The sequence below is a fragment of the Ranitomeya variabilis genome, chromosome 6, assembly GCF_051348905.1.
Source record: "Ranitomeya variabilis isolate aRanVar5 chromosome 6, aRanVar5.hap1, whole genome shotgun sequence".
Taxonomy (NCBI): Eukaryota; Metazoa; Chordata; class Amphibia; order Anura; family Dendrobatidae; genus Ranitomeya; species Ranitomeya variabilis.
In genome coordinates this window covers 290409754-290437665 of record NC_135237.1, presented here as the reverse complement: position 1 = coordinate 290437665, position 27912 = coordinate 290409754, and the positions used below count along the sequence as shown (strand labels likewise).

At 44.0% G+C, this 27912-nt stretch overlaps 1 long non-coding RNA gene across 2 annotated transcripts; it reads right to left on the bottom strand.

Annotated features, from left to right (window-relative positions):
• Nucleotides 1-19153: 19153 nt before the first annotated feature.
• LOC143781115 (uncharacterized) lies at nucleotides 19154-21527 on the bottom strand. 2 transcript variants are annotated; one of them, XR_013216570.1, is made up of 3 exons: nucleotides 21486-21527; nucleotides 19708-19756; nucleotides 19154-19296 (listed from the first exon to the last, which is right to left on the bottom strand). It is a non-coding gene; the product is annotated as an uncharacterized LOC143781115 (long non-coding RNA). The 2 variants fall into 2 exon arrangements; XR_013216571.1 differs by lacking the exon at nucleotides 21486-21527 and adding an exon at nucleotides 20030-20273 and having other exon boundaries at nucleotides 19713-19756.
• Between the last annotated feature and the right edge of the window lie 6385 nt (nucleotides 21528-27912).

The following is a 27912-nucleotide window of genomic DNA, read 5'->3' as shown; positions in this document are numbered from 1 at the left end:
GTTGTACTGCTGAACAGGATTCAGATGAATAAAAACAAATTGTAGTTTATTCCCAATACAATTCTAGGTCAAACGGATGTCTTCCTCAAGGGAACAATGATAAAGATAGAGCCAGTGACAGTTTTCCAGCTTAGTTTAGATTTTCAAAACGTGGCACCAATCCACATAAAAATAGCCATTGGGGGTGTGAGCAGCATTTTTTGTCAGTATAAGTAAAGTGGAAAAAAACAAATAACATTTAAACTGTATAAGTGAAGATAGATCAAATAGTAATGATGAAAGAAAAATAATAAAATAAAGAAGGAAAAAGAGGGGAGCGGTTTATGTTTTATTTTTAGGAAAAAGAAAATACAAAAAAAAGTTAAGAAAAGTACTATTTCCGCTAAGAAATAGTGTTTTTCATTGTAATATTAATAAATGCCTTTGTTGTCAAGCAATCACACTCAACACCAACACAATTTACCCTTGCAGCTACTGGAGAAATATTCCTGATAACCATTAATTTTAACTGCAAAACAACACTTGCTGTTTATGTAGTCAATTGTATGTGTAGTCAACAATATGTGAATAGAACATCTTAGCTCCTTCACAAAATCTTGAATTCCCAAAGGTCAAATATTAATAGATATATTTCTATTAATTTGAATTCTGTGAAATCCTTACCATTAGTACTAGAGATGGGCAAAGCTGAACAGTAGGGTTGAGCGAAACGGATCGGTCATTTTCATATATCGCCGACTTTTAGGCAAAGTCGGGTTTCATAAAACCCGAACTGAACCTAGTGTGGGATCGGCCACGCGGTCGGCGATCAGAGCGCCAAAGTCGCGTTTCATATGACGCTGTTACCGCCGTTTTTCATCCAATGAAGGAGGACGCAGAGTGTGGGCAGCGTGATGACATAGGTCTCTGTCCTCACCATCTTAGACAAGGGCATGGCAATGATTGGCTTGCTGTCTGCGGCGTCACAGGGGCTATAAAGGGGCATGCACGCCGACCGCCATCTTACTTCTGCCGATCTGAGCATAGGGAGAGTTTGCTGCAGTTAGTCAGAAGCAGGGACAGAGTTAGGGAGGAAATATAAACCCCCAAACCGCTTGCGCTGGAGTGATTTTCACTGTCCCACACCACCTTTTTGTGCAGGGACAGTGGAGGTCGTATTTTAGTGCAGCAGCTGCATAGCTGTGTGCACGGTGCTGTGCAAACCAACTGCTTTTTTCAAAGCAAAAATCCTGTTGCTCCTTTCTGCACAGTTACTTGTCTTGTTTATTTGTCTACCAATTTTTTTGTTCAGCAGTACTTTTTATTGCTGCCATACTTGTCCTGAGATCATTGTTGGAAGCTTGTTATTGCAGTATTTTTTTTTTTTTATAATAATAATTACAGCCACTTTCTGCCACGTTCATAGTGTTGTGTTATACCACTGGGCCAGAGTTGTGGTTCAGTGTCTCCCCCAAAAGTGAGATAGTAATTCTCACACAGTTTATATTCTGCTGTACTGCTAGTGTGTCGTATATCAGGCAGCCACTTTCTGCCACGTTCATAGTGTTGTGTTATACCACTGGGCCAGAGTTGTGGTTCAGTGTCTCCCCCCAAAAGTGAGATAGTAATTCTCACACAGTTTATATTCTGCAGTACTGCAAGTGTGTCATATATCAGGCAGCCACTTTCTGCCATGTTCATAGTGTTGTGTTATACCACTGGGCCAGAGTTGTGGTTCAGTGTCTCCCCCAAAAGTGAGATAGTAATTCTCACACAGTTTATATTCTGCTGTACTGCTAGTGTGTCGTATATCAGGCAGCCACTTTCTGCCACGTTCATTGTGTTGTGTTATACCACTGGGACAGGGTTGTGGTTCAGTGTCTCCCCCCAAAAGTGAGATAGTAATTCTCACACAGTTTATATTCTGCTGTACTGCTAGTGTGTCGTATATCAGGCAGCCACTTTCTGCCACGTTCATAGTGTTGTGTTATACCACTGGGCCAGAGTTGTGGTTCAGTGTCTCCCCCCAAAAGTGAGATAGTAATTCTCACACAGTTTATATTCTGCAGTACTGCAAGTGTGTCATATATCAGGCAGCCACTTTCTGCCATGTTCATAGTGTTGTGTTATACCACTGGGCCAGAGTTGTGGTTCAGTGTCTCCCCCAAAAGTGAGATAGTAATTCTCACACAGTTTATATTCTGCTGTACTGCTAGTGTGTCGTATATCAGGCAGCCACTTTCTGCCACGTTCATAGTGTTGTGTTATACCACTGGGCCAGAGTTGTGGTTCAGTGTCTCCCCCCAAAAGTGAGATAGTAATTCTCACACAGTTTATATTCTGCTGTACTGCTAGTGTGTCATATATCAGGCAGCCACTTTCTGCTACATTCATAGTGTTGTGTTATACCACTGGGCCAGAGTTGTGGTTCAGTGTCTCTCCCCAAAAGTGAGATAGTAATTCTCACACAGTTTATATTCTGCTGTACTGCTAGTGTGTTGTATATCAGGCAGCCACTTTCTGCCATGTTCATAGTGTTGTGTTATACCACTGGGCCAGAGTTGTGGTTCAGTGTCTCCCCCAAAAGTGAGATAGTAATTCTCACACAGTTTATATTCTGCTGTACTGCTAGTGTGTTGTATATCAGGCAGCCACTTTCTGCCACGTTCATAGTGTTGTGTTATACCACTGGGACAGAGTTGTGGTTCAGTGTCTCCCCCCAAAGGTGAGATAGTAATTCTCACACAGTTTATACTCTGCTGTACTGCTAGTGTGTCGTATATCAGGCAGCCACTTTCTGCCACGTTCATAGTGTTGTGTTATACCACTGGGACAGAGTTGTGGTTCAGTGTCTCCCCCCAAAAGTGAGATAGTAATTCTCACACAGTTTATATTCTGCTGTACTGCTAGTGTGTCGTATATCAGGCAGCCACTTTCTGCCACGTTCATAGTGTTGTGTTATACCACTGGGACAGAGTTGTGGTTCAGTGTCTCCCCCCCAAAAATGAGGAAGTCTGGTGAAAGAAGCCGTGGGCGGGGGTTGCCAGCTAGTACTGATGGTGGTGGTGGTGCTACATCTGGTGGTAGTGGCAAAAGTACAGTAGCACCTAAGGCTGGAGGTGTTGAGCCTGCATCATCGTCTGGCTAGACAAGGCCTCAAAGGCTCCCTTACCTGGGAGTAGGAAAACAGCTTTTAAAGCCGGAGCAGCAGGAAAAAGTTTTGTCTTTCCTTGATGACTCAGCCTCTAGCTCTTTCGCCTCCTCTACCCAAAGGTCAAAATCTAAGAGCAGCCAGTCGTCATGCTTCCGGTCCGGAAAAAGACGTTTCCTTGTGTCCTTCTCCCAAACCAAAAGTGAAGGATGCGTCAGGCGACACTACAGGTTACTCCATGGAGCTCTTTACCCATACCGTGCCAGGGTTAGAAAGGGAAATTGTACACTGCCCATTACAAGAAGAATCGGACATGGAGTGCACTGATGCACAGCCACAGCTAGATTATGATGCTGTTCCATTAACTCAGATCACTACATTGACCTCGCAGTTTCCTGAGCCAGAATCTGACCCTGATGAGACAATGGTGCCCTGTCCTGAACGCCATAGCACAGGCTTACACGGTGACACTGAGGAAGGTGCACATGACATTGTGGAGGAGGAGGTGATACATGACCCAGTTCTTGACCCAGATTGGCAGCCATTGGGGGAAGAGGGTGCCGCTGGCACTAACTCACAAGCGGAAGAGGGTTATCCGCAGCAACACCAATGTACATCGCAACAGTTGTCATCAGCCAGGCCCGTATCAGGCCCAAAACGTGTGACAAAAACAGTTTTGGGACAGCGTGGCCAACCGCTGAAAGTTGCACAGCGTGCAATGCCTGAAAAGGAATTCCATAGTAGGAAGAGTGCAGTGTGGCATTTTTTTGACCAAGATCCCAATGATCAGTCTAAAGTGCTCTGTAAGAAATGCTCAAAGACCTTTAGCAGAGGGAAGAAACTTGTAAATTTAACTACAACGTGCATGCGTAGACATTTAAGCAGCATGCACTTGCAAGCCTGGACTAATTACCAAACGTCCTGTACCGTTGGTGCACCTGGTCAGAATGAAGGTAGTCAGCAACACTACATTGCTTCCCTCACTGTAAGCCCACCGGTTCGGACACCACCAGCAGAAAATGTGGAGGGATCGTCGCAAGGCCAAAGCAGGCAGGGAATCAGAAGGTTATTGGTAGGAAGCACTGTATGTAGGCCAACATCACCAACTGTCTCTCAATCCGCCATGTCCACCACCACCACAAAGGGAAATTGCAAAATATCATGCCACATGAGAACCTAGAGCAAATATTGGCTACCAAACAAGCAACTCTTGTAGACCGTTTGGTTCTGGCATTCCCAGCACACAGCGGCGGTGATGGTTCTCACACGAGCTGTAGGGGGCAACATGGCAGAGGTGCTAGTGGTGCAGAAATCTGAAGTGGCGTTGGACAGAGGGGTTTTATGACAAGGTTGTAGAGTGATTTTTCAATGACAGCTGACACGACAGGGACAGCTGCATCGATTCAAAGTGAAAGGAGACAGCATTTTTCCAGTATGGTTACAAACTACTTTTCCTCCCTTATCGATGTTCTCCCTCACAGGTCATTCCCCTTTGATTACTGGGCATCTAAACTAGACACCTGGCCTGAATTGGCAGAATATGCATTACAGGAGCTCGCTTGCCCTGCTGCTAGTGTGCTATCAGAGAGACTCTTCAGTGCTGCTGGTTCAATACTGACTGAAAAAAGGACACGTCTGGCTACCCAAAATATTGATGATCTAACCTTCATTAAAATGAACCAATCATGGATTTCAAATTCTTTTGCCCCACCTTCCCCTGCTGACACGTAGCTTTCCTTTAAAAAGGTCTTGCTTTTGGACTCCTCTTACTGACTGCTCCAATTCCTCCATTTGCTGCTGCTGAATGTCCACCATAGGCCATTTTTAACACCTCCCTAAATGGGCTGACTCCCCCCACGGGCCTGTGGTCACCACTTGGCGCAAGCACCCGTGCGAGTGCCGTTTGCCTGGACAGGTGGGTGTGCCCACTTTTGGCAGACGGGTCCCTCATAGTACAATTAAGTGTCTCTGGCGGTGGGGGTGCACACCCAACATCAGACACACCGTCGTAATATGAGGGGCCCTGGGCCAGTACCGCCGCCCACGAGAGAGTGTTCCCCCCAGCTCAAACAGTGCTCCACCGCTGTTTAGTCGGTGCTGTTAAATCCTTCAATGGCACTGCCAATACAAATTGAGAGATGATAGTAAATATATACAGGGACCATGCCCTCCATTTTGACCTGTGAATACTGTGCGCGAACTACCAATATCTGGTACTCAGCAGAGGAACCCACCCCTGTACGTTGCTTTGCCACCTGTTTATTTAAGAACATTTTTTTTTGCAGACATTTAGCCCGCTTTACTATTTAGGCCAAAGTACTGTGTCAGCCACTTATTCCAGTTGTCCTCCACCGAACAAAGCAGTGCCACCAGATTACTCCTGTTACCAGTTTAGAACTGCATTGAGCCAACTTTTTTATTTTAGGCCTAGTAAGTCTGTCTGCGCCACTCCTAGCAATCGTCCTCTGCTGACCAAACCAGTGCTGCCTGTGTACCCCTGTTACCCATTTTAAACTGCATTGAGCCTACTTTTTTATTTTAGGCCTAGTAAGTCTATCTGAGCCACTCCTACTAATCGTCGTCCGCTGACCAAAACAATGCTGCCTGTGTACCCGTTACCTTTTTGAACTGCATTGAGCCTACTTTTTTAATTTAGGCCTAGTAAGTCTGTCTGCGCCACTCCTACTAATCGTCCTCCGCTGACCAAAACAATGCTGCCTGTGTACCCGTTACCCTTTTTGAACTGCATTGAGCCTACTTTTTTATTTTAGGCCTAGTAAGTCTGTCTGCGCCACTCCTACTAATCGTCCTCCGCTGACCAAAACAATGCTGCCTGTGTACCCGTTATCCATTTTGAACTGCATTGAGCCTACTTTTTTATTTTAGGCCTAGTAAGTCTGTCTGCGCCACTCCTAGCAATCGTCCTCCGCTGACCAAACCAGTGCTGCCTGTGTACCCCTGTAACCAATTTTAAACTGCATTGAGCCAACTTTTTTAATTTAGGCCTACTACATGTGTCTGTCTGCACCACTCAATACAGCTGTCCTTCACTGCACAAAGCAGAGCCTCAATTTGCAGCCGATATCACATATTAAAGTGCATTTGGCCTACTAGTTTGGTTGGGCCTACTAACGGTGTCTGCCGCTCCTTGGTATTCTCCTGTGTTTTTCTCCTGAGCTTCAATCTTCAGGCTTTCGGCCTATAGGAATTTTAAAACTGCATTTGGCCTACTGGTTTGGTTGGGCCTACTAATGGTGTCTGCCGCTCCTTGCTGTTCTCCTCCACTGAACAAAGCAGTGCTGCCTGTTTACTCCTGTTACCAATTTTGAACTGCATTTAGCCTACTTTATTCTTTGGGCCTATATCTGTGTTTCCTCCTCATCCTGCCCATTGCCCAGCCACTGCTAGATGAGTCTGCCGGTACATTGACCCAGACCTCTACATTCCCCTTGCACTCTACATAGCCAGTATCTGACCCTGCAGAAAGTCTGGTTCCCCTTCCCGCATACTATACCACCTTACACGGGGACAAAGAGGAAGGTGCAGATGAAAGTGCAGGTCCCTTCAACAGGTGGGGGGGCATACTCGTTGGCGACGTCACTGGCACAGGGCCCCTCATAGTATGCAAAAGTGTCTCTGCTGGTGGGAGGCGCCTCCACTGTCAATCACAACGCCGTACTTTGAGGGGCCCTGTGCCAGTGGCAATGCGAACGAGTGTGCCCCCCTGCTTGCTCAGGAGCACAGCACTTGCAAAGTTGAAATACTTACCTCTCCCTGCTCCACCGCCGTGACGTAGTCCGCGTTTCCTGGGCCCACAAAAAAATTGAGCCAGCCCTACTCCCCCCACAACTGTTGCCAAATGACCCCCAAATTTTCAATGGCTAACTATTATTATAAGGTAAATTAAGATTGACAAGCTTAAGTAAAAAGAATTGATGTTTTTGGCATTAAAATGGGCTCTGTTGGTGTTTTCCTGTCCTCCACTCACTGCCGACTTTGATTCTCCATTGACTTGCATTGGGTTTCGTGTTTCGGTCGGATCCCCGACTTTTCAAAATAATCGGCCGATTTCACCCGACCCGACTTTTGACAAAGTTGGGTTTCGCGAAACCCGACTCGATCCTGAAAAAGTAAAAGTCGCTCAACCCTACTGAACAGTAAAGTTCGGCGTCTTTTCTGAACATCTACTGTTCGGGGAAGGACACCAAACATGGACTTCACCAGGAAGTCTGTGTTACTGTTCGGGTTCTGTCCCCCGAACACCCAGTGTTTGTTGCACTGCCATGTACATTGCAGCACTGCTTCTGATTGGCAGCAAAATCATCAATGACAGTCGGACAGCCACGGTTCCCACACTGTTAAATGACAGCATGAGCCCACAGCTATGATCGGAGGTGCAAGGTTTACCTCCAGTCAAAGGCATTGGCTGATGGGACTACTGCTCCCATCAGCCGACGCCTATGGCCGCTAATAACAGAGACAGCTGAAAGTGTTGATGGGAGAACTCATCAGCTGCCACCTGCGCAGTAGATAAATAATGAAAAAAAAAATGGTATAAGTTCCCCTGTATTTTCTATAACCAGTCAGGCAAAACTCACAGCTGGGGGCTACAACCCTCATTTGTCAGCTTCAGCAAGGCTGGTTTTCAAAAATAGAATGGTCCCCATGCTGTATTTTTATATTATTTAAAAAAATAATTTAAAAAAACAGTGTGGGGCCCCCCATTTTTGACAAACAGCCAAGATAAAGCAGACAGCTGGGTACTGGTATTTATAGGTTGCTAAGGGGCCATGGATATTGGCCCTCACTCCAGCCTCAAAATAGCAGCCCACAGGCACCCAGAAAAGGTGCATCTATTAAATACACCCTTTCTGTCACTTTGTCCAGCTCCTCTCACTTGCACTGTATCAATGGCAAGTGAGATTCATATTTGTAGGGTTGATGTCACCTTTGTATTGCATAATTGTGAAGTATGGTGTGTAGCAATCCTTGCAGGAGAGCTACCTGAAAGCCTGAGGGGCCATGGATTCCAAGGTCCAAGCTGCGTGGAGAAGTTTTACTGCACAGATTGTGCTATATGCAGCAGGAGGGAGGAGAGTTGCTACACATTGCCAGAAAAGAGCTGGGTTTATCACATTATAAGTGGTAGTTGTCTCAGTGCACTGAATAACTGTGAAGAGCTGTAATCATCTTCATCATTTTCAAGAGCTCCAATAAATGCAAGCTTTTTTCCTGTTGCACCTGAGGTTCTGGACATTGCTTATTGACACAGGTTGATTCTGCAACCCTTCTACAACTTTCCCCTTTTTATTCTGCTGAGGGTGGCCCAATAGACTGGCGAGAGCATTGTGACAGTTGGTCATCAGTAAGCCCCAGCACAGTGGATGCCGACCCAGATGCTATTTTGAGGCCCATCATACTATACGGAGGGTTTTGTGGGGATTACCATTGTGGAATCATATTGTGATGGGGTCACTATTAGTGATGAGCGAGTATACTCGTTTGCTCGGGTTTTCCCGAGCATGCTCGGGTGGTCTCTGAGTATTTGTGAGTGCTTGGAGATTTAGTTTTTGTTGACACAGCTGCATGATTTGCGGCTGCTAGACAGCTTGAATACATGTGGGGATACCCTAGCAACCAGGCAATCCCCACATGTACTCAGGCTGGCTAGCAGCCGTAAATCATGCAGCTGCGTTGACAAAAACTAAATCTCTGAGCACTCACAAATACTTGGAGAGCACCAGAGCAATGAGTAAACTCTCTTATCACTAGTCACTATACTTTGCCAGGGGAGGGTGGGTATAGTAGGGTCATCGACCCGTGCATGTGGAAGGTACTTTAAAGGAATTCACTGTGGGGGTGTCTTACTGTGTTTGGGGGGCACTATTTTTTGGTATCATGCTTTTTATCTGCAATATTCAAGGTTTTCTTTTTATCCTTAATTACTTACAGCTGTGTTCAAAAGTTTACATACCCCGGCAGAATTTTTGCTTTCCTTGCCTTTTTTCAGAGAATATGAATGATAACACCAAAACTTTTTCTTCACTCATGGTTAGTGGTTGGGTGAAGCCATTATTGTCGAACTATTGTGTTTTCTCTTTTAAATCATAATGACAACCATTAAAAGGTATCAACTACTGACGAATAGTGTTGAGCGATACCTTCCGATATGCAAAGGTATTGGTATCGGATTGGATCGGCCGATACCGGCAAAATATCGGATCTCGCCGATACCGATACCCGATACCAATGCATATCTATGGGACACAAAATATCGGAATGGTTCCCAGGGTCTGAAGGAGAGGAAACTCTCCTTCAGGCCCTGGGATCCATATTCATGTATAAAATAAAGAATAAAAATAAAAAATATTGATATACTCACCCCTCCGGCGGCCCCTGCTCTTAGCGGTGCCTCCGTTCCTAAGAATGCTGAGTTAAGGACCTTCGATGATGTCGCGGCTTGTGATGGGTCGCGTGACCGCTCATGTGACCGCTCACGCGACCAATCACAAGCCGCGACGTCATCGCAGGTCTTTCACTCGCTCATTCTTAGGAACGGAGGCTGCCGGTTGCAGCGGTTACAACCAGGGCGCGTCAGAGGGTGAGTATATCCCTATTTTTTATTTGTATTCTTTATTTTACACATGAATATGGATCCCAGGGCCTGAAGGAGAGTTTCCTCTCCTCCAGACCCTGGGAACCATACACTGGGAACTTCCGATTCCGATTTCCGATATCACAAAAATATCGGAACTCGGTATCGGAAATCCGATACCGCAAATATCGGCCAATACCCGATACTTTCGGTATCGGAATGCTCAACACTACTGACGACTCTCAATTCTAAATATTTTCAATGACAACCCAAAACATCCAAATGTATATAGAAAAGTTCAAATCACCCCCCTTTCGCCACATTCAAAATAAAACAATAAAAAATACACATATTTGGTATCGTCCGATCTATCAATAAAAGAAAATGATTAACCTGATCGTTAAAAGGCGTAGTGAGAAAAAAAGTCGAAACACCAGAATTACGTTTTTGGTCGCCACGACGTTGCACTAAAATGCAATAACGGGCAATCAAAAAGCGTATCTGCACCAAAATGGTATCATTAAAAATGTCAGCTTGGTGTGCAAAAAATAAGCCCTTTTTTTCAAGAAAGTTTGGAAATGTTTTTCACCACATAGATGAAAAATAACCTATACATGTTTGGTTTCTATGAACTCATAATGACTTGAAGAATTATAATGGCAGGTCAGTTTTAGCATTTAGTGAACAAAGTAAAAAAGCAAAACAAAAAGCAACTGTGGGACTGCACTATTTTTTTGCAATTTCACAGCACTTAGAATTTTTTTTCTGTTTTCCAGTGCACAACATGTTAAAAAAGAATGGTCTTGTTCAAAATACAACTCGTGCCACAAAAAACAAGCCCTCATATGGCCATGTTGACAGAAAAATGAAAAAGTTATGGTTCTGGTGTTAAAGGGAGCAAAAAACAAAAATGCAAAAATTAAAATACCTCCAGTCATGAAGGGGTTAAAATCTGGAAAAATCATTTGGTAAAAGTGCGGGAAATTATTATAGTTGACACTAAAGTATTTTGAGTACTTTGGCTAAGATAGTGGTGGTGTATAATGAGCAGGTGGCATGTGTTTGATAAGGGGATGGGGTGGGAAGAGCTCATAGGAGCAGCATGCTTGAAATTTTGTTTTCTAACTTTATGTATGCACATTGCGGCCAGCCAATCAGGGCACAAGGAACATCCACAATGTCCAGACACAATGGCTTGTGCACATTTCATTGGCTGCTAAAAAATCACATGTCCCTCTCTATATAAAGAGCAGACATCTTGTTTAAGTGCCATTTTGCCAGTATAATAGCGTAGAGAGGCTATTCCTGACACTGGTCTGGTACTGATAGGTTTTAGCTAGTTAGCTTGGCAGTTGTTTCTAAGTAAAATAGTTTAGATAGCTAGTGTCCTGCGTGGCTGTGAAATTGACCTTCCAGCAGATTTTTTTTTTCTTGGGCTATTATTAAGGTCCACAGACAAAGACAGCAGGGCGCACTTCAAAGAAGTGTGTTGTGCACTGCTTCTGTTGTGCTCCATTCACGAGTAGACCTTTCAAATTTTTTCAACGTTACATCCTCGTCTTCCTCCTCCACTGCTGAGCTACTCAGCTGCATGCCTCTGTGTTTACATTGAAAAATTTGCTCATCTCTAGTTACTAGAGTTACTTTAAATCACTGTAGTTACTGCCCTATATAAATAGAACTACATCAATCCGTAATGGTTCCCGCCTCGTGTTCTCTGTGCATTGCATTCAGACACCTGCATTACACATCCACCATTCTTGTAATTAAGAACATATATGGCAGAAGATGTCAGTTTCCTATACAGTTACTGTTCCTATGTGTATCTGCACACCTGACTCTGCTTTATCTATGCTGCTAATTTTGCTTGTCGGACGTTCTACATACCCTTCATGGTATGCTTTGTGCACGCTTATCCACATGTCTCAAGACCCTCTACCCTGCAGAGAATCCACCTGATCAGGCCCATAAATATCATCAGTTAACACTCTTCCATCTCTGTCACCCATTTGTTAGTTATTCATGCGGTATTCAATTATTGGCCTTTAATGAAACAGTTTTCAGATCATTCAAGGAAAGCCAGGGGCAATTATGTTGATCTTGTGATGGTGCGTGATATTATGCTTGTTGTTATAATATTTAGCTCTTTAATACTATCATGGAGAGGTGTATAATATGGAGAGCGATTCATAATATGTCATGTTGAGGTTCAGATATTTAAGAATGATGTCTACAGCAGAAAGCTTATCCACCTCCTTAAAATTACTACTATACACATTTGTTGCAAGGGTTCCTGTATAACTACTTGTCATCCTGTTTAACCCCTTTCTGACATTGGACGTACTATCCCATCGAGGTGGGGTGGGCCCGTATGACCACCGACAGGATAGTTCATCCAGCGCGATCGGCCGCGCTCACGGGGGGAGTGCGGCCGATCGCGGCCGGGTGTCAGCTGACTATTGCAGCTGACATCCGGCACTATGTGACAGGAGCAGTCACGGACCGCCCCCGGCACATTAACCCCCGGCACACCACGATCAAACATGTGTGCCGGCGGTATAGGGAAGCATTGCGCAGCGAGGGGGCTCCCTGCGTGCTTCCCTGAGACCCCCGGAGCAACGCAATGTGATCGCGTTGCTCCGAGGGTCTCTTACCTCCTCTCCCTGCAGTCCCCGGATCCAAAATGGCCTCCGGGTCCTGCAGGGAGGGAGGTGGCTTACCGAGTGCCTGCTCAGAGCCAGCGCTTGGTAAGCCTGCAGCACTGTAAGTCAGATCGCCGATCTGACAGAGTGCTGTGCAAACTGTCAGATCAGCGATCTGTGATGCCCCCCTGGGACAAAGTAAAAATGTAAAAAAAAAATTTCCACATGTGTAAAAAAAAAAAAAAAATCCTAAATAAAGAAAAAAAAATATTATTCCCATAAATACATTTCTTTATCTAAATAAAAAAAAACAATAAAAGTACACATATTTAGTATCGTCGCGTCCGTAACGACCCAACCTATAAAACTGTACCACTAGTTAACCCTTTTAGTGAACACCGTAGGGAAAAAAAAAACCGACGCAAAAATCAACGCTTTATTATCATACCGCTGAACAAAAAGTGGAATAACACGCGATCAAAAAGACAGATATAAATAACCGCTGAAAACGTCATCTTGTCCCGTAAAAAACGAGCTGCCATACAGCATCATCAAAGAAAAAATAAAAAAGTTATAGTCCTCAGAATAAAGCGATGCCAAAATAATTATTTATTCTATAAAATAGTTTTTATCGTATAAAAGCGCCAAAACATAAAAAAATTGATATAAATGAGGTATCGCTGTAATCGTACTGACCCAAAGAATAAAACTGCTTTATCAATTTTACCAAATGTGGAACAGTATAAACGCCTCCCCCAAAAGAAATTCATGAATAGCTGTTTTTTTGTCATTCTGGCTCACAAAAATCAGAATAAAAAGCGATCAAAAAATGTCACGTGTCCAAAAATGATACCAATAAAAACGTCAACTCGTCCCACAAAAAACAAGACCTCACATAACTCTGTGGACCAAAATATGGAAAAATTATAGGTCTCAAAATGTGGAGACGCAAAAACTTTTTTGCTATAAAAAGCGTCTTTTAATGTGTGACGGCTGCCAATCATAAAAATCCGCTATAAAAAATGCTATAAAAGTAAATCAAACCCCCCTTCATCACCCCCTTAGTTAGGGAAAAATAATAAAATTAAAAAAATGTATTTATTTCCATTTTCCCATTAGGGTTAGGGCTAGGGTTAGGGTTAGGGCTAGGGTTAGGGTTAGGGTTAGGGCTAGGGTTAGGGCTACGGCTAGGGTTAGGGCTAGGGTTAGGGTTGGGGCTAGGGTTAGGGTTGGGGCTAGGGTTGGAGATAAAGTTAGGGTTAGGGTTGGGGCTAAAGTTAGGGTTGAGTCTAAAGTTAGGGTTAGGGTTTCGATTACATTTACGGTTGGGATTAGGGTTGGGATTAGAGTTAGGGGTGTGTCAGGGTTAGGGGTGTGGTTAGGGTTACCGTTGGAATTAGGGTTAGGGGTCTGTTTGGATTAGGGTTTCAGTTAGAATTGGGGAGTTTCCACTGTTTATGCACATCAGGGGCTCTCCAATTGTGACATGGTGTTCGATCTCAATTCCAGCCAATTCTGCATTGAAAAAGTAAAACAGTGCTCCTTCCCTTCCGAGCTTTCCCGTGCGCCCAATCAGGGGTTTACCCCAACATATGGGGCATCAGCGTACTCGGGACAAATTGGACAACAACTTTTGGGGTCCAAGTTCTCTTTTTACTAGTGTTGAGCATTCCGATACCGCAAGTATCGGGTATCGGCCGAAACTTGCGGTATCGGAATTCCGATAATGAGTTCCGATATTTTTGAGATATCAGAAATCGGAATCGGAAGTTCCCAGTGAATGGTTCCCAAGGTCTGGAGGAGAGGAAACTCTCCTTCAGGCCCTGGGATCCATATTCATGTAAAAAATAAAGAAGTAAAATAAAAAATATGGATATACTAACCCCTCCGGAGGCCCCTGGACCTTACCGATGTAACCGGCAGCCTCCGTTCCTAAGAATGAGGAGTTTAGGACCTGCGATGCCATCGCGGCTTGTGATTGGTCGCGTGAGCGGTCACATGAGCGTTCACGCGACCAATCACAAGCCGCCACGTCATCGAAGGTCCTAAACTGCATTCCAAATGGCGCTCCTTCCCTCCCAAGCTCTGCCATGCGCCCAAACAGTGGTTCCCCCCACATATGGGGTATCAGCGTACTCAGGACAAATTGGACAACAACTTTTGGGGGATTTTACCCTTGTGAAAATACAAAACTGGGGGCTAAAAAATTTTTATTTTCACGGCTCTGCGTTATAAACTGTAGTGAAACACTTCAAAACACATCTAGATAAGTTCCTTAAGGGGTCTACTTTCCAAAATGGTGTCACTTGTGGAGGGTTTAATGTTTAGGCACATCAGGGGCTCTCCAAATGCGACATGGTGTCCCATCTCAATTCCAGTCAATTTTGCATTGAAAAGTCAAATGGCGCTCCATCCCTTCTGAACTCTGCTATGCGCCCAAACAGTGGTTTACCCCCACATATGGGGTATCGGTGTACTCAGGACAAACTGCACAACAACTTTTGGGGTCCAATTTTTTCTCTTACCCTTGGAAAAATAAAAAAATGGGGGTGAAAATATCATTTTTGTGAAAAAATATGATTTTTTGTTTTTACGGCTCTGTATTATAAACTTCTGTGAAGCACTTGGTGGGTCAAAGTGCTCACCACACATCTAGATAAGTTCCTTAGGGGGTCTACTTTCCAAAATGTTGTCAATTGTGGGGGGTTTCAATATTTAGGCACATCAGGGGCTCTCCAAACGCAACATGGCGTCCCATCTCAATTCCAGTCAATTTTGCATTGAAAAGTCAAATGGCGCTCCTTCCCTTCCGAGCTCTGCCATGCGCCCAAACAGTGGTTTACCCCCACATATGGGGTATCAGCGTACTCAGCACAAATTGTACAAGATATTTTGGGGTCCATTTTCTCCTGTTACCCTTGGTAAAATAAAACAAATTGGAGCTGAAATAAATTTTGTGTAAAAAAAAGTTAAATGTTCATTTTTATTTAAACATTCCAAAAATTCCTGTGAAATACCTGAAGGGTTAATAAACTTTTTGAATGTGGTTTTGAGCACCTTGAGGGGTGCAGTTTTTAGAATGGTGTCACACTTGGGTATTTTCTATCATATAGACCCCTCAAAATGACTTCAAATGAGATGTGGTCCCTAAAAAAAAATGGTGTTGTGTTGTGATCCGCTTTTTGGGCTCCCCTAGTGGTGGCTGGTGGTACTGGAGACTTGTGTGTTCTTTTCTGCCTCAGCTCACCTGCTTCCATCAGTTTTGGGAGTTCCCTATTTAGCCTTGCTCTCCAGTCACTTCCTTGCCGGTCATCATTGTAACCTGAGTCTTTCAGTTGCATGTTCCTGCTACCAGTCTGCTGATCAGCTAAGTGGACTCTTGTCCTTTTTGTTTTGTATTTTTTGTCCAGTTTACAGTTTGTCAGTTCCTGTTACTGGAAGCTCTTGTGGACTGAAATTGCCACTCCTGTGTCATGAGTTGACACAGGAGTCTTAAAGTAATTTCAGGATGGGTTTTTGAAAGGGTTTTTTCAGCTGACCGTGAAGTCCTCTTTTGTATCCTTCCTCTATCTAGTAAGTGGACCTCGCTTTGCTAAATCTACCTTCATACTGTGTATGTCTTTTCCTCTGAACTCACCATTAATATATGTGGGGGCTACTATCATCTTTGGGGAATTTCACTAGAGGTAAGCCAGGTCTATTCCTTCCTCTTCCAGGCGTAGTTAGTTCTCCGGCTGGCGCATGGCATCTAGGCAGCCGTAGGAATGCTTCCTGGCTACTGTTAGTTGTGTGGTAGATTTAGGTCACGGTCAGCTTGAGTTTCCATCACCCGAGGGCTAGTCTGTTATTTTGTGTTTCTGATGTTCCCATGCCATTGGGGAATCATGACAGTATGACCGGCCACTGTTAAAGCAATTGGCAGAAGAAAGGAGAGTAAAAGAAGTCTGTAGATTTTTTTTTTTTCCTCACATGTTTGCTACTTAGTTGGCTCAGTTGTATTTCTGCTCTATTTACAGCCTTGCCTTTCTCTCCTTCTAATCCTTGAATGGCTCTGATCTCTCCGGTGTAAGGATGGACTCTCAGAGTTTGGCTGCAGGTTTAAACAATCTTGCTACGAAGGTTCAGAATTTACAAGATTATGCTATATGTACTCCTATTTCTGAACCTAAGATTCCTACACCAGAGGTATTTTCCGGAGATAGATCTCGGTTTCGGAATTTCAAATGTAATTGTAAATTATTCCTTTCTCTCAGACCTCACTCCTCTGGAGATCCTGTTCAGCAGGTTAAGATTGTGATTTCTTTGCTGCGAGGTGACCCTCAAAATTGGGCATTTTCATTGACACCAGGGGATCCTGCGTTGCTCAATGTGGATGCGTTTTTTCTGGCTTTAGGGTTGCTGTATGAGGAACCTAATTTGGAGATTCAAGCTGAAAAAGCTTTGATAGCCCTGTCTCAGGGGCAGGATGAAGCTGAGATATACTGCCAAAAATTTCGTAAATGGTCTGTGCTTACTCAGTGGAATGAGTGTGCCCTGGCGGCAATTTTCAGAGAAGGCCTTTCTGATGCCGTTAAGGATGTCATGGTGGGGTTTCCTACGCCCACAGGTCTGAATGAGTCCATCACAATGGCGATTCAGATTGATCGGCGATTGCGGGAGCGCAAACCCGTGCACCATTTGGCGGTATCTTCTGAAGGGACGCCAGAGAAAATGCAATGTGACAGAATTCTGTCAAGAAGCGAGCGGCAGAATTATAGGCGCAAAAATGGCTTGTGCTTCTACTGTGGTGATTCCGCGCATGTTATATCAGCATGCTCTAAACGTACTAGGAAGGTTGACAAGTCTGTTTCTATTGGCACTTTACAGTCTAAATTTCTTCTGTCTGTAACTCTGATTTGTTCATTATCAGTTATTACCGTGGATGCCTATGTGGACTCTGGCGCCGCTCTGAGTCTCATGGATTGATCCTTCGCCAGGCGCTGTGGGTTTGATTTGGAGCCTCTGGAAGTTCCTATACCTCTGAAGGGTATTGATTCTACACCTCTGGCTTGTAATAGACCACAGTTCTGGACGCAAGTGACTATGCGTATGACTCCAGACCATCAGGAGATGATTCGCTTCCTCGTGTTGCATAATTTACATGATGTGTTAGTGCTTGGATTACCATGGTTGCAATTTCATAACCCAGTACTGGACTGGAAAACTATGTCTGTGTTAAGCTGGGGGTGTCGGGGGGCTCATGGGGACATACCTTTGGTTTCTATCTCGTCATCTATTCCCTCTGAGGTTCCGGCATTTTTGTCAGATTTTGGGGATATTTTTGAAGAGCCTAAAATTGGTTCTCTCCCTCCCCACAGAGAATGTGATTGTGCCATAGTTCTGATTCCAGGCAGTAAATTTCCAAAGGGTCGTTTGTTTAACCTATCTGTACCTGAGCATGCTGCCATGCGAGAGTATGTTAAGGAGTCCCTGGAAAAGGGACATATTCGTCCTTCTTCATCACCTTTAGGAGCTGGGTTTTTCTTTGTCTCTAAAAAGGATGGCTCGCTGAGGCCTTGTATTGATTATCGACTCCTGAATAAAATTACTGTCAAATATCAGTATCCGTTGCCGCTGCTTACTGATTTGTTTGCTCGCATAAGGGGGGCTAAGTGGTTCTCCAAGATTGATCTCCGTGGGGCGTATAATTTGGTGCGAATTAAGCAAGGGGATGAGTGGAAAACCGCATTTAATACGCCTGAGGGCCACTTTGAGTATTTAGTAATGCCTTTCGGCCTTTCTAATGCACCTTCAGTTTTTCAGTCCTTTATGCATGATATTTTCCGTGAATATCTGGATAAATTTATGATTGTGTATTTGGACGATATTTTGATTTTTTCTGAGGACTGGGAGTCTCATGTTCAGCAGGTCAGGAGAGTTTTTCAGGTCTTGCGGGAGAATTCTCTGTGTGTAAAGGGTTCTAAGTGTGTTTTTGGGGTTCAAAAGATTTCCTTTTTGGGGTACATTTTTTCCCCTTCTTCTGTTGAGATGGACCCTGTCAAGGTTCGGGCTATTTGTGACTGGACGCAGCCTACTTCTCTAAAGGGTCTTCAGAAGTTCTTGGGCTTTGCTAATTTTTATCGTCGATTTATAACTGGTTTTTCTGGTGTTGCTAAGCCTCTTACGGATTTGACTAAGAAGGGTGCTGATGTTGCCAATTGGTCCTCTGCCGCTGTGGAGGCCTTTCGGGAACTTAAGCGCCGCTTTTCGTCTGCCCCTGTGTTGCGCCAGCCTGATGTCTCTCTCCCCTTTCAGGTTGAGGTCGATGCTTCCGAGATCGGAGCGGGGGCGGTTTTGTCGCAGAAAAGTTCCGATTGCTCAGTGATGAGACCTTGTGCATTCTTTTCTCGAAAATGTTCTGCCGCCGAAAGAAATTATGATGTCGGTAATCGGGAGCTTTTGGCCATGAAGTGGGCATTTGAGGAGTGGCATCATTGGCTTGAGGGTGCTAAACATCAGGTGGTGGTTTTGACTGATCACAAGAATCTGATTTATCTTGAGTCTGCCAGGCGCCTAAATCCTAGACAGGCGTGTTGGTCGTTGTTTTTCTCTCGGTTTAATTTTGTGGTCTCATATCTACCAGGTTCTAAGAATGTGAAGGCAGATGCCCTTTCTAGGAGTTTTGAGCGTGATTCCCCTGGTGATTCGGAACCTACAGGTATCCTTAAGGATGGGGTGATATTATCCGCTATTTCCCCAGATCTGCGACGTGCTTTGCAAGAGTTTCAACTTTAGAAGAAAACAACCGCACTCAAAATGTAGATTTGCGTCATAAGTGTAAAGAGTTTAATGGGGACACCACAGTGATACAATCAATTGTTCAAGTATTGCAGAGGTAGGTATTGTAGAGGTAACGTTTCGACCCTTACGTGGGCCTTTGTCAAACCTCACTGAAAGGTACAGAAACAAAAATTAGAAACATGCATGAAACAAAAATACAGAAACTATACATATGTAACTGGTCAGATAAGAAAATATACAGAAATAAATACAAAAATATACATGAAACAAAAACATACATATGTGGCTAGTCAAATAAGAAAAATATACACAAGAGAGCCCCATACATTATTGCAATATATACAATATATACATAATATGTACACAAGGAGCCCCGTAGGGTGTGGGAGCAATGGCGGAAAGATACTACACAGCAAGGGGGCAGAAGCCAAGGGGGAGGGCAACGTTGTCAAATAAGATTTATGGATAAACATAATCTGGTGGAGACAATGTAAATCTAAATATAAGACAATACATGATTACATATTCTAGACAGTATAAATGCAGCGTGTAACGCATACCTGACCTTCAGGAAGGAAGAGAAGAGAGCAACGCGGAACGCGATGGCTCCTGAGGAAAGCAAAGAAACTAGTAAGAAAGCAATAATAGTAAGTAGGAAGGACTAAAAATATGGGTACAGCAGCACAATGATGGAAAAGCTGGATAGCAGAACAGTCAGCGATACACAGTGAAGTGCACATGTCACTAAGGCTGGAGGGCACGGGAATCAGAAAGGAGAAGCAGAGAGGGAAAGGGAGGGATAAAAATAATGGGATAAAAATAAGGGCACTGCAGCACAATAGTAGAATACTGGATAATAGCAGAGAGTCAAAGTAAACATACCAATGAAACAGGAAAACTTAGAAAATCCGGAACGGCACGGATAAAGGGTAAAGTCCCTGGAAGAGCTGGAGCGCAAAAGAAAAGGGAGGAAGCTGTTGGAAATGGCAATAAACTGGACAGATTGTAGAAAAACGTCTGTGCATATGTGGTACCTGTGGGTCCAACGTCCAGGAGTGGCGGCAGGGGTGTGTGCTGAAAGCCAGTGGCTGTGGGTGTTATAGGTCCGGTACAGGAAATGGAAAGGCGTGGGAGGAGGAACGGCAGTGACGTACAGGGCGGCAAACTATGGTGGAGCGCATGGTGGAGCACAAGAAGCGAGCGCATGCGCAGTGCGGTGTAGATAGTGTGTGGTAACTGAGGGAATGACCGGGCAGTGAGGACGCACAGGGGAGGGGCCGAGGTGGAACGCAGAATGGAGCGCAGAGGAAACAGGAGCATGCGCAGTGCAGCGTAGTAGGAGATGTGCGGCGCCTATGTAACGGTGCTGGGCCAGGCAATGATGACGTATCAGGGGGAGGGGGCGAGCGTTGAAAGCATGGAATGCGTGATGTGGAGAAAGGAAATGGAAGGGGTGAATGGAGTAGAAGTAAATGAAAAAGAATACGGTGATAGAACTAGAGGATGGGTATGGGGTAGAACGGAGAAAAAAAAAACAAAAAAAAAAACATGAGGATGAATGTAAAAATAATAGAAAAGAGAAGAAGAGAGCATAATGGGGAGAGAGAGAAAAGAGAGGGGGGTAAAAAAGGAGGAGAGGGGGGTAAAAAAAGGAAAGAGGGGGTATAAAATGTAAGCCATGGAATGAATGAATGAAATTGAAAGGATCAAGATGAGATGGAAGGGGAAGATAAAGGTCCAAAAATGGCCCGAGTAGAAGAAATAGAGGATAAAAAAGGAAATATAGATATCTCAAGAGATGAAGAACAAGAATAAAGAAGTAAAGAGTAAAAAAGTAAAAAGATAAGAATAAAAAGTGATGAAATAAACAGAAAAAAATGAAAAAATATGAAATAAAAATATAGAATAAAAATAAAAATAAAAATAAACAGTAAACAAATGAAGAAGAAAAAGTAATACATAATAAGGATGCATGATGAAAAATAACTAATGAATAAGAACAAAATAAAAATTAAAAATAAGTAATAAATGGCCAACAAAAATAACGTAAAATAAAAAATGATGGGTGAAAAATATGAGATAACCATTAAATAATGATAATGAAATTACTAATAAAAATAATGAAGAAAAAATAAATAAATAAATAAATAAAATAAAAAATGAATGAAAACAAAAATGAAAAGGTGAAAAGTAAAAAATGATGAAAAAAATAATAATAAAATAAAAATGATAATGATGATAAGAAAAAAAAAAAATAATAATAATAAAAAAATTAAAAATAAAAACTAAAAAATAAAAAATAAAAATAAAAATAAAAATAAAGAATCTGGGTACTTACCCCAGTAGAATACCGTAGAGCAATATTCAAGCTACCTGCAAGTAGGGGATAGGTTAATGAGGTCAGAATAAAGAAGGTCGGCATACTCACACCTGCAAAAGATAGTTGAACATAGTGAACAAAATGTACAGTATACACAAGCGTCATATAGACCAGCAGAAGACTCAGCAGGTGAACAGGGGGTCACCTTATGGCCGGGGACACACTTAACGTATAAAAAAACGGTCCGTTTTTCACGGCCGAGAATCGCACAAATGTTTCAAAAACAGTGATCCGTGTGCTGTGCGAGGATGCGTTTTCCTCGCATCAAATGATCCGTGTGACATCCGTGTGACATCCGTATGGCATCCGTATGCCGAGATTTTCACGCAAGCTTGCAAAATGGACATATAACGGTTTTGGCACCTGAAAAAATTTAAATCATCACCCAGAACATGATTTAAGGGCCCTAAAACAGGTGGCAGCCACCAATGAAGGCAGCAGAGTCCCTGCTTGTGTTGGTGCACTTCTGCTTGATGAGCAACATGTCGGATCTACTGACTTTTAACACCACAGAGCGTGTGCTTTACAACTGGGTACTTTCACAACGTTTTGGAGAGCCATACCCAGTAATTGTTGATCCGAGGAGGCGGAGACGGATGTGGGTACATCCACTTATGAAGCAACGGATCAAGAAAGGACATTTCCAACGTCTGTATGCTGCTCTGAGGACCAATCCAGACAAGTTCTTCAACTATTGTCGGATGCGGATCCAAACCTTTGATATTTTGTTGGAGATTTTGCGACCAGGGATTACCAAGAAGGACACCAGGATGCGAAAATCAATTTGTGCAGAGGAGCGCCTTATCCTTACTTTACGGTATGTATCAATCCTCTGTTTCCCAACAAAGATTTGTGTTTAAGGGTATTGCCCATTGTGAAAAATAGCTACTTAAATGTTTCCTAAACTTCAACATACCCGTAGTTTCCGTCATATAAGATGACCCCCGACTTTCTATGAGTTTTTCTGGGGTTAAAAATTAGTCATATCAGCCATAAAACAACGTAATTTGGGCTAAATTTGGAATATTTGAGCAAATCGAACATCAAAGCCATCGCATGTCCTTAATGTTTGTGGAATTCTGGCATATTATTTTGACAATTGTATTTTTTCCACAGAGAACACTGGAATGTTTGAATTTTGTCGGGTAAACAAATTATCTTGTTTCTTTTAGCTTCCTTGCCACTGGACTATCATATGCGGCACTGCATTTAGAGTTTTTACTTGGAAAATCTACAATTTCAGGAATTGTGCGGGATACATGCACGGAAATATGGCGAAGACTCCATCAAGAGGTGATGCCTGAGCCGAAAATGTCAGATTGGTTACGGATTGCCCAAGGATTTCAGGACACCTGCCAGTTTCCGCACTGTATTGGTGCTCTTGACGGAAAGCACATCCGTGTGCGTAAGCCGCCGGGCTCAGGGACACAATTCTATAATTATAAACAGTTTTTCTCTGTAGTGCTGTTGGCCCTGGTCGACAGCAACTACAGGTTTATAATTGTAGATATTGGGGCCTATGGGAGAACTGGAGACTCTAGAGTCTTCAGTTCTTCCTTAATGGGTCGGCGGCTGCGCAACAATGATTTGGATCTCCCACCCCCAAGTAACTTACCAGGGGCAAATTTAGATGTGGTGCCTTACATGATGGTAGCAGATGAGGCGTTTCAATTATCCCGGAACGTCATGAGGCCATATCCACGGAGAGGCCTGGACTACCGGCGTCGAATTTTTAATTTGCGCCTTTCACGTGCCCGCCGTCTGGTAGAGTGCTCATTTGGCATTCTCACTGCTAAATGGCGGGTCCTTCAGTCCGCAATACAACTGAGTGAAGGCAATGTAAATGGTGTAATCAAAGCATGTGTTGTTCTTCACAACTTTACTAGAAAACATGATTGCCCATCATCTGCTGCTGATGAAATTGATTATGCTAATACTGTATTGCCTACTCCACGTGTTCTTCCTTCTCGTCGTCAGCCCTCAGGCCTAAAAGTTCGAGATGTGTTAACAAATTATTTTGTGTCACCAGAGGGAGCGACTGATTGGCAAGACAATGCTGTTGTGCTTTAAATTTTCTTGATATTGTTAGGTAATAAATAGCTTAATGTTCATGTTTGAATTGTGTAGTATGTATCTTCTTTTACTTTCCAAAAAAAAGAGAAAGTTGCAACATCACCTTTGTAGTCCTAAGAATACACAACACTCATATTTTGGGCAACAATTTTAATGCTCCAAGCATATATATATATTTGGCCAAAACATATTCACATCATATGTAATTTTAGGCCTAGTAACCAGAGTCAAAATGAAAAAATAACAGGCCAATGGCGCACAATAATAAAATTAACAAAACTAAATGACATGCTGAAACTTTTGGGCAGGAACTTACAGGTTCTGGTAGGTTGGGGGTGGCGATGATGATGATGGCGGGTGTCCAGCATGTGCTGAACTTGGCCTAGGTGGTGGACCAACCAGACTGTCAACCTGTGGTATGGCAGATATATATGAAGGGTGTTGTTGCACGTTTCGTTCCTGAGTGTGGGGTAAAACTGGATGTTGAGGGTAGAAGGGCATAAAGTCCTGTGTACTGTATTGACCCATTTGGTCATAACCCCCAATCTGGCCATGTCGAGCAGACACATGGTGGGACCAGCCTCCAAACATGTGTCTGTTCAAGTGGTCAGATTGGGCAGTGGATGGATATTCATTCATTGCCCTGTTTGTTTGTTGTTGGGTGTTTTGGGCAGGCTGGTGTGGTGGAGCTATACGTGGCAAGGAGGGTGCTGCAACTGTTTGGTTGGGTTCCTCTGGAAGGTCTTGCACCGCCAGAACATTTGTAGGTGACATTTGCCACTGTTCTAGGTAGTTGAACAAACGAATGGGGTTGTTTGGGGGTGTTGCCGCATCAATAACAATTTGTATACAACCTCTGGTACGCAGCCTGAGCGAACGTGGAATGGGGCGTAAATAGCGGGCAAGACTGCGGAAGTACGCTTCCTCCCCATCATCATGTGCAGCCCTTGCCAAATAGTCCAACACCCCTGTATCCACTTGCCTCCTGGTGCCAGTGTTAGAAGCCACCCTTCTGCGCCGACCACGGTTTGGTCTGGTAGTAGGCTGTGGTGATGTATCCAGAGCCAAGGTTGGACTGCTGCTCTGGCCTCCTTCCTCAACCTCTGGATTGGCCTCCTGTGTGGCAGAAGACGCTGCTGCTGGTTGTGGTTGGTTGCTGCTTTGTGCTTGCTCTGAGGGTCCAGCCCTTTCGGAATCCTCACCAATGGGGTCAATCACCAACTCCGAGTCAGATGCAGTCTCTCTTTCTGTCAGATTGGACTCTGTTCTGTATTTCAAAAATGATTTGAGAGGCAAAAATTATAAACAGATTCGATTAGAAGATGTGTCTAAGTTTTTTGGACATGCATCCACTTACGGTCTGAGCTCCATCACCGGGGCAAGAAAATTCAGCCGATCAAAATAAAGATATTTTCTTTTTTTGGGTGCTGCATCACCACTACGCCCCGAAACTTGACGTTCCCGCCGGTATTGATCCCGGCAACTCCGCCAGCGTCTAGTGACATCATTCACTGCAAAGAAGAAAAAGTTGTTTGGGGAATAACAAATAATAAGAAAGAATCTGTATTTTTACATAACGATAACATATTCGGCAGTTTGGAACAAACATTATCATTGCTGTCACCAATGTGGCTCACAATATAAATTCCCTATGAGTATGTCTTTGGATTGTGTGAGGAAAGCGGAGTGGCCAGAAGAAACCCACGCAAACACGGAGAGAACATACAAACTCTGCATCTTTTGGCCTTGGTGGAATTTTAACCCAGGACTCATATCCAGTGAGCCACCATGCTGCACAATCACATAACTACAACAGGTTCAGGGTTTGCAAGCACACACAGGCCCAGGAGCCTAAGGGGACCTAAAACTCCCTTGGTAAGATCTGAAAGGACTGTAGCTAATATATTGGAACCATATTGGTGTGTCTTGTTAATGTTTTTGTAGCCTCAACCAAGAGCTTGGAACATTTACATCACTCCAAAACACACCACATATGATGTGTTCACGCCTATTTTTATCGTTCCAAAAATGTTAAAGCACATTTTTTGTGTAAAGAATGGTACTTACAAATTTCTTGCTGAACCTCTTGAGGTCGCTGATCAAAATCGGGGAACATGTGGCGACAGATTGCCCTCCATGCTGCGTCTTTTCGTGCGCGGTCAGCATAATGTGCATCGCGTTGGTCCCATAACTCTGGTCTATCATGGACCAGAGCAATCAGCATCTCCACATTTATATGTCTGGCCATGCTGCTACACAGTACACTCCGTGGAGGCGTGCTTCCTGGTTTGCAATCCAGCGTGGGGCATAAATTAGCATTCCAAAGCTTCCTGATGATGGATGATTCAATTTCCTGTCACCTGGAGAAGTCTTCCGTATTTCTCGCAATGCACACGCATGGTCCGTGTGTAATCCGATTTTTTCTCGCACCCATAGACTTGCATTGGCGAGTCTCGGCCGAGATACGCTGACAATCGCAGCATGCTGCGAGTTCCCTCGGATCCGAAATACGGTGGAGAAAATATCGGATGATGGGAGCTGCACCATAGATTAACATTGTGCCGAGTGCTATGCGATTTTTTATCGCATAGCACTCGTCCGTATTACGGTCTAGTGTGACCCCGGCCTATGCAGAAGTATTGGATGAAACAAGTCAGATTAGATCAAGTTCCCTATTGAGACCTTTAGGTGTTAATGTCTGTAAGGTAAAGATCCAGTAGGATTCACGTTGGCGTAGTAGTTTTATGTGGTCACCACCACGTCTGGGGCGCTCAACCTGCTCTAACACCTGAAAACGTAGCTGGGATACTGAGTGGTTAGCTGCTACGAAGTGATATGGGAGAGGGAGCCAAGTTTTTTTGCACCTAATGGTGGACTTGTGACTAGAGATACGTTCACGAATATGCTGCGTGGTTTCACCCACGTAGAGAAGCCCACATGGGCATTTAACGGTATAAACCACGTTCTTAGATTCACAGGTGAAAAACCCTCTAATAGGGATTTGTTTGCCAGACTGTGGATGGGTGATAGTATTGGATTTAATCACATTAGAGCAGCATGCACAATTAAGGCATGGATACGTGCCACGCCTCTCGGTGCCCAAGAAGGTCTGGCGTGGTGGCCTAAGGGAGCTACCTATGTCTGCCTTTACAACCTGGTCCCTGATATTGTTAGGCCTGCGTTTGCACATAAGTGGCGGTATTTGGAATGCCTCGATGTGTGGGTATGCATCGTGCAAGAGGGGCCAGTGGCTGCGAATGATGTTGTAGATCAAGGGCATGACATGTTTCTAATTTTTGTTTCTGTACCTTTCAGTGAGGTTTGACAAAGGCCCACGTAAGGGTCGAAACGTTACCTCTACAATACCTACCTCTGCAAAACTTGAACAATTGATTGTATCACTGTGGTGTCCCCATTAAACTCTTTACACTTATGACGCAAATCTACATTTTGAGTGCGGTTGTTTTCTTCTAAAGTTATCTCTCCGGGTTCAACCAGCACCTACCATACGACTTCCAGAGTGCACGTCTTGTTTCTTTATTGCAAGAGTTTCAGGCGGATAGACCTGATCGCTGTCCACCTGGTAGACTGTTTGTTCCTGATGATTGGACCAGTAGAGTCATCTCGGAGGTTCATTCTTCTACGCTGGCGGGTCATCCTGGAATTTTTGGTACCAGGGATTTGGTGGCTAGATCCTTCTGGTGGCCATCTCTGTCTCGAGATGTGCGTGTTTTTGTGCAGTCTTGTGATGTGTGTGCTCGGGCCAAGCCTTGTTGTTCTAGGGCTAGCGGGTTGTTGTTGCCCTTGCCTATTCCGAAGAGGCCTTGGACGCACATCTCGATGGACTTTATTTCTGATCTTCCTGTCTCTCAGAGGATGTCTGTTATCTGGGTGGTGTGTGACCGTTTTTCTAAGATGGTTCATTTGGTGCCATTGCCGAAGTTGCCTTCCTCGTCTGAGTTGGTTCCTTTGTTTTTTCAAAATGTGGTTCGCTTGCATGGTATTCCTGAAAATATCGTTTCTGATAGGGGTACCCAGTTCGTTTCTAGATTTTGGCGGGCATTCTGTGCCAGGTTGGGCATTGATTTGTGTTTTTCGTCTGCCTTCCATCCTCAGACTAATGGCCAGACGGAGCGAACTAATCAGACTTTGGAGACGTATTTGAGGTGTTTTGTGTCTGCGGATCAGGATGATTGGGTTGCCTTTTTGCCGTTAGCGGAGTTTGCTCTTAATAATCGGGCTAGTTCGGCCACTTTGGTTTCCCCTTTCTTTTGCAATTCGGGGTTTCATCCCCGTTTTTCTTCTGGTCAGG